The sequence below is a fragment of the Drosophila novamexicana genome, unplaced genomic scaffold (assembly GCF_003285875.2).
Source record: "Drosophila novamexicana strain 15010-1031.04,08,12 unplaced genomic scaffold, DnovRS2.1 tig00000820-arrow-pilon, whole genome shotgun sequence".
NCBI classification, from domain to species: Eukaryota; Metazoa; Arthropoda; class Insecta; order Diptera; family Drosophilidae; genus Drosophila; species Drosophila novamexicana.
In genome coordinates this window covers 520,238-532,304 of record NW_020824828.1, presented here as the reverse complement: position 1 = coordinate 532,304, position 12,067 = coordinate 520,238, and the positions used below count along the sequence as shown (strand labels likewise).

Below are 12,067 nucleotides of genomic sequence, written 5' to 3'. Positions count from 1 at the left end.
CTTGCGTATAAAGTTGACGACTGGCATGGCTTTTCGATTCGGCAGTTCATATTTGTCAATATAAACATACTTTTACGAGTCAGAGTTGTTTTCATCAATGCATTTTAAATTATCTATCAAATTTATAATACCCTCCCGTTAGTGTATAAAAGCACTACCATTGAAAGCATTAAGTTCAGTATTTTATTGCTCTTTCAGCTGTTTTCGACTGCATTTGCAGGAACGGCTGGTGGGTCATTAAATAGAAGAGTACAGCGCATTTAAAGCAGCTTTTATTGCAATTGAAAGTGGTTTGCTTTAGAACAAAATTTAACAAATCATTTGTCATTCTAGCAAAAAGCTGAAAGCTACATGTTTTTTCAGATAATTTTTAGAAATGTTTTTCCACCAACCACAAAGAACGCCTATCATAATTATTATCATTATTATTATTTTAGTTATAATTCGCTGACCATATGCTTTTTGTTGAAATGTCAATTTAGTTCACACACTTAATTAGTTGGTTTCACCCTTAATACTCCTCCCTATTCCACTCTATGTATCCACCTGCATGATTTTCCTCCGGGTTTCATGCATTTTCACATTGACTTTTCCATCGCAAGAATGCAACATGGCATAACCACTTGTGGTTAAACAAAATATTATATTTTCAGGATATATAAACCTCTATAAAATCAATTAATTTATGTATTGTTTTGGATAATAAGGTATCTTATAAGGACATATACTTGAATTATTTGTCATTTGTCTCGGTAGATAAGTTGTGTGACTGAAAGTTTCTGCTGTTCGAATTGAATTGAATTTTATTAAGCACACACACACAGCACACTTTCCTTATGTGAAATATTTAACTCTATACTCAAATTGATGCCTAGCAAAAAAGAAACACAATAAAGACTGCTGTAACCGGCTGGGCAATACTTTGGGATTGACTTTAGGAAACATTCCTTATTTGTGGATGGCCACCTTTTGGTTACACCAGCATTAAAGCTGTAAGAAAGACGCCTTCAGTGGCCATGGTCAAATAACTTTAACACATTATCTGACGCGCATGTACTGGAGTATACATACATATGCGTACGTCGGACAGGAGCACGCCACGAAATCCATATGCTCTTTATCACATTGTTAATAGAGTACAAAAATCCATATATGATAATTTCATCAATTTTGCTTAAATTTTGCTAGCAGCAGCTGCGTTTAACAAACTGTCCCAAACCCCTTGTATATTATAAATGTATGTATGCATATAAATTTTCATACACACACACGCACACACACCAAAACACTCACGCCAACGTTTCTATGTGTGTTAGACACTTATTATTGGCCAAAACAAGTTTGCACATGTGCCAAAAGTTAGTGCCGTCCGCCTGTTAATGGGCGAGGTACAATTGAAACTGTGAGCAGACCTTGGCTGGAGGAAGTGCCATATATATGTATGCGTATTTATATATATTTATCGCATCCCTGGCGATTTATTCAATTGCCCAAAAAACACACACACACATGCACGCACACTTTTAAGCACAACAAGAGTTTACGATGCCATTTTTGGGGGCCATGTAAATTACAATTCATGCGACCGTCAACAGCTTTTTTAGACCCGCCTGTCTTGGGGTCTGGGAATGTATTCCGATATTTGTGTCGCCCTCGCAGCTGTTGGTGCAATCAAAAGTTTCGCTGATTTTCGTATGCGTGCACTCGAATTGTATTTAAGCTTTATATATATGCATATATATATGTATATATATTTTTGTTGACATTTGGCCACATATTTCTTTCGGTTCGTGCCGCAACTTTTGACCCATTTTTATTTTTTTCTTCTTTTTGGGAATTTTCTATGCGAATGTGTGGGTGTATTGTACGTCTATGTACGTACGTCTCTTAAGTATGATTTACATGCCAAACTTTTAATGGCAAAAATTTGTGCACAAAAGAGAAAAAGTGTCGCCACAGATTTTCACAGCAGAGGTGTTCAAACTGTTGCAGGCGCGCTTTTATATATATATATATATTCATATATATATGTATAGATATGCATTTATATGCCTTTAAAATCAGCTGAATTTAAAGGTCTGTGATACGCACATAAATGGAGTGTGGGCAATCATCATTTTTTTGCAGTCAATATTTAAACTATTTTATAAAACTATTCTGCTGATTGAGTTTTTGGAAAATCCAAATGGACGACGAAGTTTCTTTATTTTTCCTTTCTATCGGCAATAAATTCATTTAAAAGTAACAATTTTAAAAGGAAAGGAGAAATGTCTGTTTCTCGACGGGACCGTGTAAAGCCGGGTAATGCACACCACTCATATTTCAGATAGTTTTACTAAAATGCCTATAATATTTAATGTGAATACTCGCGCTTAATTTTTTTTACAGCCTTTCTCTCCATTATTTATGCAATTCCATTGTGAGCGTTGCCACACATACTTTTTTTTCTTCGCACAGCTACGTAGTCCGCCCAGTTGTGTATGCTATATTTTTTAAATGATTATTTTCCATTCACGACAGAATATACATTTTTACCTTCTTTTACAGTTCTTTTGTTTTTGCTTTTTAGCTGAAACGTTGTGCACTTTTCTGCAATATTATATTTGATTCCTCGACGTCTGTTAACTTTTCTTCATTTAAATAACTTTTTAAATTAAACATGAAATGGTAATCGTCGCTGTCGTCACTCTTTGCCAGATGAATTCTGACAATAAGTCTGCATTGCTACAAGTCTGTTTGAATTATTTTGTTTCTTCACGATCTTTATTTATTACCGTTGTCGTTGTTGTTGTCATGACCACTCTTTGCGCGCTGCCAGGAAAAGCGGAAAGGGAAGAATTTCTTTGTGTTTGCCAAAAATATATTGCATTCGGTGGCCTTTGGTCGCGGTAAGAGTTATACTTTTACTTACATCTTAGTACATATTTTAATAACCATTATTTTAGTCAGCTTGCGATGCGAACTTACAAGTTAAGGCCCCGAAAACTTTTGCACACAGCAACAACAAAAAGATGAAGAAAAACCACCGAGTATTTGAATGGCGCCACGTCAGGGCAAGGCGTGTGGAAGGTGTGTCAAGTGGGCGGCTTGACTTGAATGAAATTATTAAAAAGTTGCACACTTACGAGCCTCGAACTGGACGAGCCAAGTGAAGGAAGAGTGAGAGCATCGGCTTAAGTTCCAGCAGGGTACCAGTATCGTTTGACATTGGCTGGCAGCTCGTCGAGGGCTTATTTAGTTTAAGACGCACTCACGCACACACAAACATAAACACTCATACACGCACACACACACACATACACACGCACACACACACATTGTGTGAAAGTTTGTTACGCAAAAAGTTAATGCCAAAAACTTCAACTTACTTTGACTTTCGTTTTATGCGCTCGGCAAACGGAAAATATTTTTAGCCAGTTAGCAATGGGGACGCATTTTTTTTTTTTCTTTTCAATTTGCCAGCCAAGCAGCACAGAAAGAGAGAGAGAGAGATCAATAGTGAAAAGGAGAATGAGCGAGAGCTATCGCAGTTTGCGATTCAAATTATTATTAACCTTGTTTTCAAGCACTCAAAGCTTTATTACTACTATTGCGAGTAACCTCTAAGAGTAAAAAGCTAACAATAAGCCATCGCAGCAGCAATATGAACTAGAGAATGGGGCAGGTTTCTTGAGCAACAGGCAAGGTTACTATAAAGAAGAGTAGAAGACTTCGCCTCGCATGCGTTACACATTTGATGACATTATTTTAGTACCCTCAAAGAGAAAGAAAGTATATGAAGTAAAGAGATCCCCTTTTAAGCCATGTCAATTCACGCACTTAATGGTATATTCGTATGTACTTAAGAATAAATTAAGCCTTAAATGGATGCAAACTTTCAAAAACCGCTTTTGACAATTATTGGAATGTTATCAAATCATGTGTCATGTTTTACACTACAAATATATCATTTATGATATGTACAACATTGAACAGCTCGCAGTGATTAAAGGCATGCGGTGCAAAATATACTGAACAGATATTGATTGGCTTTATTCGATCGGTCTGTTCCTTACTGGCATTAGTTACACCACACGTTTGATAGACAAATCAACATTTGTCATTTGTGCGATTGTTGTTGATGCAGTTGTTGTTGTTGTTGTTGTGTTTGCTGTTGTTGTTGTTCTTATTTTCTGTTCAATATGCAGGGAGTCCAATGTCGTTTATTGGAACACGCAACACGTAGCTGCCACAATAACAACGCAATCTGATATCTGTCGCCGAGTTGTGCGTTAGCTATGTGACTATTGTGACAATTGCATTATATATCGGGCCCACACTCTTACACACCCACCAACAATGTGGACGCCCACGCACGCAGGCAACGGCAACAATGAAAGCCCTGCATATTGTTGCTCTTGTGGTTGCTCGTTTTTATATACCCAGATCCCATAGAAAATGATTAAAAGGGTATAATCGTTTTGTGCAAATGTATGTGACTGAAAGAAGCAAGCATTTTCGTCGATCTCGCGAGCTACAAAAGCTACAACTTTTCCATACTCAGAAAAAACTTGTAATTTTTGCCGATGAATATTAAAACATGTTATTAAGGAATAAATCGAAGGGTTAGCGCTAGATACAATAATGGTATACTCTTTTTGAGCCCCTAAAATTAAAATAAAATTAAAAAAAAAAACAAAACAATGTATTAAATTAGAGCCTTTGCGGTTTGGTATAGTTGGGCTCATTTCTGATGGTATGTGCAAAGGGAAGAAGAAACGCAGCTATATGTGTGTATATACACATGTGCGAAGGGTATCTCCTAGTCGAGCACCCCCGACTAGAGTACTCTTCGTTGTTTGTTTTTTGTTCTTTACAGCTACCAGCTGATTGGGCCCATGCAAAGCCGCTGATCAACAAAAGGCCAACAGAGTACATAATGTGCAAACAACAGTGACCAGAGCTACATGTTTGTAAATATATGCACTAGGGTGGCTCAAGTTGTTCAATTAAATACAAAAATGTCGCGAAAAAATATTGATCCAATTGAAAAGAGATTGTTTCGATTATTTATGTTTTATATTTGATGTTATTTCAAAACTACTTTTTTTTTTTTAAATAGGCTCAATATTTGATAAGCAAATTCGTGGCACTCTATGGTGCATACATGTATGTATTGATAGGCACATATGTCATGCATGCACATGGCAAAAAAAAGTCGCATGAGCGTCAGACTCTAACAAAACAAAAAAAAAAAAAAGCAACAAGCCAATTAAATGAAACGGACCATGTGAGATGCAACTGGGGGCACTAAAGTCCAAACTGGTCAACATAATTGGAATAAATGTAAATTTATATTTATGCAATTCTTGCAAGGTTTAATTAATTGAACAATGCCATGAATGCCTATTATATTGCCTTAAAAACAATATTCACGTGTACTGTGAACTTAATACTTGAAGAGTATCAAACAAAATGGAATACCCCCAAAAGTTTACATAGACATGACTTCCCTGTAAGATCATGCTTGATATTACATTTTTACAATTCCAAATGTATGTTGACGTTAAGTTCCACCCGCTAGTGTGGGAAATTGGTGGAAAACGCTTGGCAATTTATTTTAACTTATTGCTACACGATTATTTTAACAATCTTTGTATATTTATATATACATCGTTGATTAAATTACGATTTACAGCGTTTTTCCTTGTCAACTGGCAATATTTATTATTTTGTTTACTTTTGTGGCATACTTTTGCGCGCGGACCCAAAAAATAACCAAAGTAATACGAGGGGCGGCAGCACAATAAAAATTCAACTGCAAAAGTGAACAAGAAAGAGGGAAAGAAACAAGCAGAGAGGGGGAATAAACGGCTGAAACTGGAGCATGGTTACGGAAAGTCGAAGCAATATATGTAGCATGCAACAGTGCCTATAAGTTATGAGTCAAACAAAAACAAGAACTATGCCAAACTAGCAAATCTATTGCCCCTTTTTAGCGTTTCTTTAAACTAACTTTAAGTCAGATGGCGCAAGAAACTCTTGATTTTAGTATGTGAATGACTCATAAGAAAAGACCACCAAATAGGCTGTGTTGAATTAAACAAGCTGGACAGCTAAGTAACTTGTTCAATTAAAGGTACTTTATTATTTAAACCTCTTTTTCATTAAAAATAGCATTATAAATAATCAGACATAACACTAAGTTTTCACGTTCAAGTTATGTAGCAAAATATTCACATTGTTATCAAAGTGTGCCATTGTCAGGGTAATAAGCACTCTAGATAAGAATATACCCTGTACCCAGGTTACGCGAATACAAACAAACATTCAAACTTGTCGATCATCAAGAAGAGGAAGATATATACAGCCATGCATGTTTATAAAACCAAATTTATATAAGGAAAAAAAAAACGTCTATTCAACTGGAGCTTTTAAAGAACCTATCTATTTACAAGGGGCAGTTAAATTTTATTGCAAATCAGATAAGATGCACAAACAACGCACGATTAGGAAACTCTGATTAGGAAATAATAAATGAAAACATTGTTTGGCTAGTTAACCTTGTTAGTTAGGAAAATTGATTTGATGTGATAAAATGCATTAGCAGGCATTTTTAATAAGATTCATGCAACGAGGCAGCAAACTGGGTTTAAAACGCGCGGATTCCATTCCGGGATGCCAAATTAAATTACCTTAATTAAACCCCAAACCGAACCATATTTGTTCAAAAATGATTGCGATATGAAAAAATCAGTTTAAGAAGTTTACACGCATACGTATTATAGTATCATCTATCAAAATCGCATCTGTAAACTGCTGTCTAACTCCGCGTGTAACTGACAGCACACATTTGCAATCTAAATACCAAAATACGCGTCCATTTCAGTCAAATTGATTTACAGTGCGAGCCTTTAAGCGGCTTTGGTTCACGCCAACTACAACTGGCAAATCAACATTGCGAAATGGCAGATTAAGTATTCACTGATTACTGACTGACAGTACAACATGACGCTGTCTTTATCTATGTAACAGTCGCTGTCACTGTCTAATCTTCGTGTGTCATAATTAAAAATTCAGCAAATTACACATGCAATACCGAGAGCAACGACAACGACAGTGAGGCCATATCGTGCATTGTGACCATCCGCACCAAACCGACATCCTTCGAACTCATCCAGCTCGCTTCCTCCTCGTGTTAAGCTTCGACTGCTCTTGACTATGACGCTGACGACGACCCCAATTTCGTACTTAACACCACAGTAAACCGTATCAAGCTACTGGCAGTGAGCGCAACAGCTTCGTTGATGAACTCAACTATGGACATTCTAAATGCTTTGAATCGGAAAGAATACTCGTATTAATTACGAATACGATTTTTTTTAAGCTTTTCGCGATCGTATGCCTCTTCTCATTTTTTCTCTATTTCTCGCGATTTATATCTTTAAATCATGCTATTTTAATACTTTTGTAGAATATAAGCTTTACAAATAAATGGTCGAAAATTCAACATTGCTTAAAAATATTCCCTAAAAAAAGTGAAAAGTGTGTGAAAAATAAAACGTGCATTTTTTTTATTTTATACGATTAAGCCAATAGTCAAAATGTTCAAGAACGAGCTAGATTTAATTAAATTTATGCACAATAAAACGAAAAAGCTTTCAAGCAAATTTTCATCATGATAGTAAGTACTTGCTCCTCTGTGCAACCATTGCAGCAGCTGGTGCATGGGATATATACGAGTATTTTTTTAACCAGCCATAAAGTTAATTAAATTTACATTTAGCCGCCGTTAATGCTGTAATTTTATAAAGTGGCTGCTTTCATATTTAATTTGTTCAATTTCCGTCAATTAATTACAAGCTTAGCTTCGACCGCCATAAGGGGTGGCATTCAGGTCGCCACCAACTAAATCCGAACAGCACCGCTCTCATAACTAATAACAAACAAAAAGTTTGACAACTTTGTCGACACGGATGACACCTCCATGACGCAGTTAACTGGGCCGGGCTGGGCTGGCCGGCTGTCTGGCTGATGCTCAACTTTGACACCAGACAAAATATTGGGTACCGAGGCACTTTAAAAGGCACTCGCTCAATAAGTCGCCTGACTTTGAGTGCTTATCGACTTTAAAAAATAAAACTGAGTGCTGTGCTGTTTGGCTAAGCGTGCAGACAACATAAATAAAAACAAAAACTTTTTAATCAAATAGTGTACAAAAGCAGAACTGGTTGGTGGCAAGGCGTTGGGGGGGAGGACATGGTCACAGGTGCGTGGCAAATGACGGCGCACGGCATAAATTCTGTTAACAACTGCAGCATGAAGTAGAGCTTTGCAGTCGACTCGGCAACGACAACGGCAACGGCAACTGCGTGGCCTCATGGTCACGTGGCTAACCGATTCCCGCAATCGGCTTCTCTCGCGGCCCACCCCGTCTTACCCACTTGGTAAGTGCTGGTCAAGAGCTGCATCACTTTGCAGCTCTTTGGCTTTGGGCCCTGAGCTAAGGCAGCCTGCGACTTCGTTACTAACTTTGTGTCTGGCAATTGGCTCTGTTGCCAGACAGAGCGTCGCGTACCAACAACTTAACTATGTGGCAATACCAGACATAAACAACAGCAATAACAACAACTGCAATAAGCACCTATACTCTCACATTGGTTTGAATTACCCAACTTTTCAATAAAACAACATTTGCAGCTGCTGCAACAAATTATTCGGGTTTTGAATTTGGTTTTGGTCCAATCTAACTTAAGTAGCATAATTTTAAAAGTATGATGTTAAAAATAAATATATATGTATGTATGCACTAGTGGGCAACACACACACTTTGCTCGGTCCAAGTAAGTTTTTTGCAAATTGTATCATTGAAAATAAGGTTGACGACGATTGCCCCAAGCCCCGTCATTAAGCCTTAAAGATTTCATCAGTCAGTCAGTCAGTCAATCACACACGCATTCAGGACAATAAGCTTTCCGTATAGATATTGTGCTTAGTCGTTCACCTACAAATGACCAAAGAATCTCAGATCTTGAGCTTAAGCTAACAATATCAACTGAACTTAATTAAACTAACCAAATTGCTAGGAGTTGCAGATAATTAATAATTTATAATAAATAAACAGAATTGTTGTCTGCAGTTGCAGAATATAAATAATCGTAAATAAATAAACAAATTGCATGAAACTTGGCCAATGAGTGGGAGCCACAGAAGTTTAAACAGCAAATCGTTTAGAAACAAGCAAAGTTGCATGCCAGTGTTGATCGACTAGCTGATACCCTCTTTTAAAGTATCTGTCCGTGTCTTCGTTTTATAAAATTGAATATAAACTTGACCGGATTTTAACTTTTTAACCTTAGTTCTGTCCCTTTGCTATGCTATATCATAAAGCGTAGGAGCTGTCGGTCAAATATAGCATTTATTCATAACTTTTTTGCATTGTCAGCTTACTTTGCTACTTATAATTCTCAGAGAGTTTTTGAGGCGCCAAGTTAACAAGGTGTGATGTAGTCTATTATTGTTAAAGTTAAAGTTGCATCGAGCTTGCAATGCCGCGTAATGTTCTCGCAATTGATTTGATTCGATTTGATTCACATCGAGTTGCTACCAGCTTTTATAGCAATACTCTTGTTGTTGCATTTGTTGATGTTGTTATTGTTGTTGTTGATGTTGATGTTGCTGCTGCTGATGTTTCTGCTGATGCTGTATAAACCGCAACCTTGTACACAATATAGACACCATAAACGCAATGCATTTGTCAGAGAGCCTCAAGTGCAAGCTGCACTTTATTTATAGTCTCAATTTATTGTTTTGTTTATGACGAATCGAAACGCCCGATTCGGCATCTAAGTTGAAATTGACAAGGACTTCAGCGATTGAGTTCATACAAAGTAGACTACTTAAATAGTTTTCCACGAACGGAAAATAAATGCTGCTATTCCATGAGCATTAGCTGCATTTAATGCCCAATTCCAAAATTTAACAATAACACCTCAATAAAAGCAGTTTTGCCTTGGCCCATTTTTGTATTGGAAAAATTCACATAATATTAAATGGGTACAAGTGCAAGAGAGAAAAGAAGAAAAAAATAATTGATGAGTAAAGAAAGTTATCTTTATTATTAATGCGTGCATTTAAAAAAAAAAAGAATTAAAGTCCAAACTCGCAAGCATTACGTAAACTTTTGTAAGAATCGCGTAGAAAGGTGCAACAAATGAAAAAGAAATTTTTTGAATGAATTTCTGTCAAGCATTTAATGCTTATTTATGTATAAGATACATAAGGGTTGTAAGAGTTGTAAAAGGAGAGTTAAAGTAGTTGCTCGCCTTGAGCCCTAAGCAGCATTTAGATTAAAACAGCACAGCGCAGATTACACTAGATAACAAGGTTTTCTTCACCTTATTTAAAGTGTAAAATTCACTTTCTTTTTTCTCAATGAACCAGTTAGGCTGTAGCATAGGGCTATACGATAGTTTTCGTCACAAATATATGTTTTTACCAAATTAAATTAAGGCAAGGTTAATATTGCTGGGGTAGTTGGCGCAGCAAGAGATTTCTCATTCCCAGAATTTAAAGTTAGCTTACAGTACAGGTAAGTAGGCTCCTTGGCTGCTCGATTTGACAACTCACTGGCGAATTTGGAAACGTTTTTCAAGCCATTTCTGTTTGACAGTTGCCAGTTTCATTTGTCTGTTTCACTCGTTTCATGCATTCATTTCATTATTAATTTACGAAATGTGTTTTAATTTTGCTCAGTGCTCAGCGTTCAGCTGCTGTACGCGCTAGGCAATCCAGTTTTTCTCTTCATTTTCCTTAACAGTTTACGTTTTTGTTTTTTTTTTTTTATTTTATTTTTTTTTTGGTTTTTTTTTCTTTGTGTTGCCTTTCACCGAAGAAGAAAACGTGAAAATTTCTTACATTTTATTTGCGCAACATTTTAATTTGCTTGGCATTAATGACGAGCGGTGTGCAGAGCGGGACGCTCTTGCAGCTACTGCTGCAAAAAGTTGCTGTTGATGCTGCTGCTGATGCTGCAGTCAAGTCGTCATCGTCGCCGTTGTGAGCTTTGAAGTTCTGCAGCAGCTATGAAAGGCTCAGCAAGCTCGGGTCGGAAGAGAAAACTGACAGGGCTTTGTGTGGGGTTGCATGGTTGCTTCATTCGTCCATTCCCATTCCCATTACCATTCCCCTTCCCATTACATTATTCCCTTTTCCATTCTATCAATTCTGCTCTTACGTTTAGCAGTGTCCATCAGTTGTTTCTTTGCTTGTCTGCAGCTTGGATGCCGTAGGTGAGTTGTCTTGGCCATTATCAGAATAGACAGTCTTCCAATGCACAAAGTTGAGCACCAGCAGCAACGGAAAATTCTTAAGACTTGGCCATCGCCAGCAACAGTAACAATAATAACAAAAGCAACAACAATCAGTTGCTTTCAAATTGTTGCCACCTCTAACACAGATGTTCAAAGGCTTTACATGCTGTGAAATTCTCAAGCCTCGACAGCTGCCCCAGTCAGCAATTTGTTGTTGTGGTCACGACCACATTTTTGTATTTTAACGATCACCTTTTCGTAAAGAGCAGCAATGACAGCTTGAAAACTTTAAACATCAGGCAAGGCACATGACTAAGGACTAGTAGGATAAAACTGCAAAATATGTACTATTAAATGGATGAAGCATATGATATTATTAAAATAGACTTTAAACTCTTAAAGACATGTCGCCTAGAAATGATTTTATATAAAAGCCTATTTCTGAACGATTGTTCCAATAGAAGGCATTTAATATACATGCCCAATTTGATACGGTTTTGCCAATATGTTAGGAGAATAGAATGATAGAAGCGTGTAATTGCTGAGTTCGATGAAGATATCATACAAAAGTTTTTCATATCATTTTGTTAAACAATTTTTTCCTAGAGCTATATGTGCGTCAGTTCAAAGGAGTTATATGTTATGATAGTCCGATCCGGTCGAATTCGACACATGCCAGATAGACGGACCTATAGCAGGTTTCCTGGCGATATTCTTAAGACTAAGAACTATGTATAATGACGAAACCTGAATTATAAATATACCCATAATATACC

The 12,067-nt window shown here is 36.9% G+C and overlaps 1 protein-coding gene across 1 annotated transcript in view; it reads right to left on the bottom strand.

The window, feature by feature from the left end:
* LOC115764428 (probable serine/threonine-protein kinase mkcB) overlaps positions 1–12,067 on the bottom strand; it is a 68,342-nt gene that overhangs the window by 14,745 nt on the left and 41,530 nt on the right. The gene's annotated exons all lie outside the window — the stretch shown is intronic.